Consider the following 4,850-nt stretch of genomic DNA (forward strand, 5'->3'; position numbering starts at 1 on the left):
AACTGGCTGTGATTATCGTACCCACCACTGCACCCTGTATTCACTGGTTAACTGGTCACCATTAACTTCACACAGACTCTCCCACTGGTACATCTTCATCTTTAAATCACTTCTTGGTCTGTTGCCTTCATACATCTCCTCCTACATGTCTCTGTGTGAGTGCAGCTACAGCGTGCGCTCTCAGGACATCATTACCTGCAGTGTTCACTCAGTGAGGACTGAACTAGACAAAAGGACCTTCTCCTACTCCGCTCCTGTTTCTTGGAATATCTTGCAAAAAGATCTGAAGCTCGCGACCTTGACCTCTCTAAGTGGATTTAAACATCTGTTAAGGTCCTGGCAAAAGCCATTGCAGACATTTTCCTGTTTTTAGTTTTCCAAATCGCCTTGTTATCCAACTGTTTTTTGCTGCTATTCCTCTTGATTGTCCTATTTGTTGCTATTGTTTCGATTTGTTAAAAAAATAAAAAAATAAAATTTGAATGCCTATTTTATGACTATTGTTGTTGTTGTTATCCATTGTCATCATTGTTATCCATTGTTGTCATCACTCTTTGTTAGGAAGTCAGGTCTCTCTTTTAAATGAGTCCTTGAGGCTCAATGGGATTAACCTGTCTAAATAAAGGTTGAATGAAAAAATCTTCAGTAAACCACAACTTTTCATTTTCACTGTTTTCTGTTATGGTTTAGGGAAATTAATACATTGTTAAGTTCTGGACTCTAGAACATCTGCAGGCCCTTATGACCGTCCTCCTTATTTTGTAAGGCTAGACGTAAAAATCATAGCAGAACCGGTGTTGCACATCTTTAATCTGTCCATAAGCCAAAGCTCCATTCCAAACACTTGGAAAACAGCTTTTGTTCTACCTTTACTGAAGGGAGGAGACCCCACAATGAACAACTACCAGGCAATCTCTAAACTGTATTCTTGCTAAGGGTTTAGAAAAATTGATAAATACTGAAGTGACAAAGTATTTGGACTCCAACATTTTTCATTCAGGTCATCTGGACAGTTTCTTTTTTGATGAAATGTTTCATCTTCCATCCAGATGGCTTCATCAGTCAAGGAAACACACAACACAAAACTGATTCTTCCCCCAAACAGCTTACTCCAAAGTGGAACAAACCAGTAATGTTGGTGCTAAGATGGTGTCTTTGGATTGTATTGTTTTAACATTTTACCTCCCCGCCAATCTGGTTTCAGGAAACAACACAGCACAACGACGGGTTCAATGAAGGTTATTGAAGCTTTGGATGCTAAGGACTATTGTGCTACACTTTATTTAGACCTGTCTAAAGCTTTTGATACTGTAGAGTCAACCATGATATCTTATGCCATAAGCTCTCAGACATTGGTTTCTCAGACCATACTATCAGTTGGGTTTCTAATTATATCTCAGATCGAAGCCAATGTGTTCAACATAATGATACTTCTTTCAGCTATCTAAATGTTAACAATGGTGTACCACAAGGTTCAGTCTTAGTACCCACCCTCTTCACAATCTACATAAGCAATGTAAGTCAGATCATTCCTGATGTATCCTTACATTTCTATGCTGACGACACAGTTGTTTATTGTCGAGGTAAAACAGTTACCAAGGTTTTCCAGATTTTACAGTCTGCATTCTACATCATCCAGTCAGATTTGATCCATCTCAAACTGGTGCTAAATGCTGACAAAACCAAAGGGATGTTGTAATTCAAACAGGAAGTTGTTTTCAACAGTCCTTCCTTCTATCTTATCTACAAAATGGTGCTCGTATTGAGTTTGGCGATTCTTACGAATACTTAAGTATCTTGGTTGATTCGCATCTCTTTTAAGCCTCATGTTGAAAACTTGGTAAAGAAATTGAAAGTAAAACTGGGTTTCTTTTTTAGAAATAGATCCTCTCGAACTCTGAATGCTAGGAAACACCTTGTAACTGCTACTTTCCTTCCCTCCATTGACTATGGTAACATTATTTATGTAGTATGAACAGATGCTGAGATATATTCATACATTAAACGGGTTCTTCATTTTTCTGACTGTGTAACATGCGTGCATTGAATTTAACAGAAATGTAACGAGAGACGTTGTTTATCTTTGACCCATCAAAATTAATGTGGTCATTTATTTACTGAATCAAAGTTTAACATCAAACATTTACATTAATTTGGCAAAATATGAAAATAACAACAGCATAGTTTTACAGGAAGTGAGAACAATACGGCGATTGTTTTCACTTTTCAGCTAAAACGGCAGACATCAATTAATCAGTTTTACAACCAGGAAAACCATACGACCATGGTTTTCCGTTGCTTCACCACAGACATTAATGAAAACATCTGGATTAATTTTCTAGCAGAAAGGAGAGTTTGAAGATGGAAAATTGAGATTTATCTTACAGAGAGATGTGTGAGGGAATTTATCTGTTTTAACCAGAACAACACGCTCCATTGAAATCAGCTTGGCCAACGGTACGCTTGGTCGAAATAGAACTTTTACCTTGCAGACGATAGCTTCAGCGTCGGTGTAGAGCTCTCCTTTTGACTCTTTCAGCGTCTCCGTGAGGACAGCTAAAACCTTAGGAGTCGTGCGAGGTTATCCAAACAGAAGTTATAATTCCCAAAATCGTCTCTGGTTCAGCTCTGCATTCTGGATTCCAAGAACTCTGAACTCCTTCAGAACTCTGAACTCTGAAACTCTGTAACCCATCTCTTCTCAACTCTACTGTTGAACTCTGAAAACTCCTCCGTTGAACTGGGAAGTTGCCACATTTAAACGGCTATACTTCCGGTTCATTTGAGAGCTTTCTGATTCGTGGATGGACCAGAACAGAGGTGTGGTTTGTGATGTAAGGTGTTATGGAAAGTCAAGGATTGTTTAAAAACAGACAGAAAGATTGTTGGAGAAACCCAGTCTTAGTGGCGTCTCTACTCAGTATCTGCTGTGAAAGTTAAACATGACATTTCTTTTCAGTAAACTTTTTAGTTGACCGAACCTCGAACTTTAACACACTTACAAATTTGCTCATTGAAGACAGAAAAATCAAGAAATGCATATTACCCTGATTTCTTCTTTGAATGAGGAATAAAAATCATTACTACTGTTTAAGTAAATAAAAATGAGTAGTTCACTTCAACATGTAAACATTGTTTGAACTAACACAATTTGATTATCAAAACATTTGTAAAATAGTAATGATCATAGAGAATTGTCTTTTCCACTTGATTAATTCAAGAAAGAAAGTCTCAGGATGGGTCAAACTGTATTTCTGGATTCAAATCAATGAAATGACAGTTCCTGACCATATGATCCTAAGGTCATTGATTTGACATCAGGTCAAGTTCACTACATTTACATGAATGCTCTTGCAAGCACCTTGCAGATGTTGGATGTTGTCTGTCATGGTGCGCTAAGATTCATAACTGTAAATCTGTAAATAATTCCTCTCATTATTCATCCTGACCAAACTGGATTCATAAAAGGAAGACACTTGACCACAAACACACGCAGATTATATAATTTAATAGAGTATTCATATAGTAAAAATATTGAAACAGCTATTTTGTCTTTGGACGCAGAAAAAGCATTTGATAGGGTAAACTGGAAATTTTTATTTTCTACATTGAGTAAATTTGGTTTTGGGGACAATTTCATTAATTGGTTAAAAATATTATATAACTCACCAAGAGCATGTGTCAGGACAAATAATCAAATATCTTCAAGCTTCTGTTTACAGAGGGGGACCAGGCAGGGATGTCCACTTTCACCTGCACTATTTGCTATTTTTATTGAACCTTTAGCAGCAGCAATAAGACAAACTGCTGATATTAAAGGTATACTGTGTAGAAATATAGAACATAAAATTAGTCTTTATGCTGACGATGTTTTACTTTTTCTTCAGAACACAGAAAATTCAATATCTAATGTTATCGAATTAATAAACTCATTCTCAAAAGTTTCTGATTATTCTATAAATTGGTCAAAATCCACAGCTCTTCCAATAAATTGCGTGTTTAATACTTCTCTCAATGAACGACTACAATCAGGTAACATTACATACTTGGGCATTAATATTTCTCCTAGATTGGAAGACTTAATAAAATTGAATCATATCCCAATTTTAAAGAACATTGAAGATGATCTTACTAGATGGAAATCTCTGCCCAGATCACTTATGGGAAGAGTTGCCTCAGTAAAAATGATGGTCCTGCCGAGAATAAACTATTTATTCTCAATGATTCCAAATAAACCTTCAACTGAATGGTTTAAGTCACTGGACTCTTTGATATCTAAATTCCTTTGGAAAAACAAAACTCCACGTATTAGCTTAAAAGCATTACAGAAATCTAAAGATACCGGAGGGTTAGAACTTCCCAACTTCTATCACTACTATTTAGCCAATAGGTTACAATATATCTCAAAGTGGTTAAATCCAAATACATTAGATGAAACTTGGATAGACATAGAACAAACTTTATGCAATAATATTAAGATTTCAGATCTACCGTTTATTAGCACAAATATAAAAAGACATGTTTGCTTTAAAAGCATCAGTATTAGCTCTTCTCTGACAGCATGGTGGGAGTATTTGAAAATGACAAAATCTTCACTACTCCCCTGTAGACATACACCCATCTGGAACAATCCTGACATCCTACAAGAAAATAATATGTTAAATTTCCCAGGTTGGAGAGTCAAGGGAATTGAACGTCTGGAACACATATATGAAGGTGTAGACTTTATTCCATTTAATAATTTAATAATACAATTTGACATTGAAAATAAATACTTCTTAGAATATCAACAAATTAAGTCTATCATAAAAAAGAAATTTAAGCTTAATAAAACTTTGTTAGAAACACCA

At 35.8% G+C, this 4,850-nt stretch overlaps 1 protein-coding gene across 1 annotated transcript in view; it reads left to right on the forward strand.

Annotated features, from left to right (window-relative positions):
• The window catches only part of si:dkey-66a8.7 (PI-PLC X domain-containing protein 1), a 33,297-nt gene that overhangs the window by 5,910 nt on the left and 22,537 nt on the right, over nt 1–4,850 (forward strand). The gene's annotated exons all lie outside the window — the stretch shown is intronic.

Source organism: Nematolebias whitei, chromosome 3 (genome assembly GCF_014905685.2).
Source record: "Nematolebias whitei isolate Nwh7 chromosome 3, NemWhi1, whole genome shotgun sequence".
NCBI classification, from domain to species: Eukaryota; Metazoa; Chordata; class Actinopteri; order Cyprinodontiformes; family Rivulidae; genus Nematolebias; species Nematolebias whitei.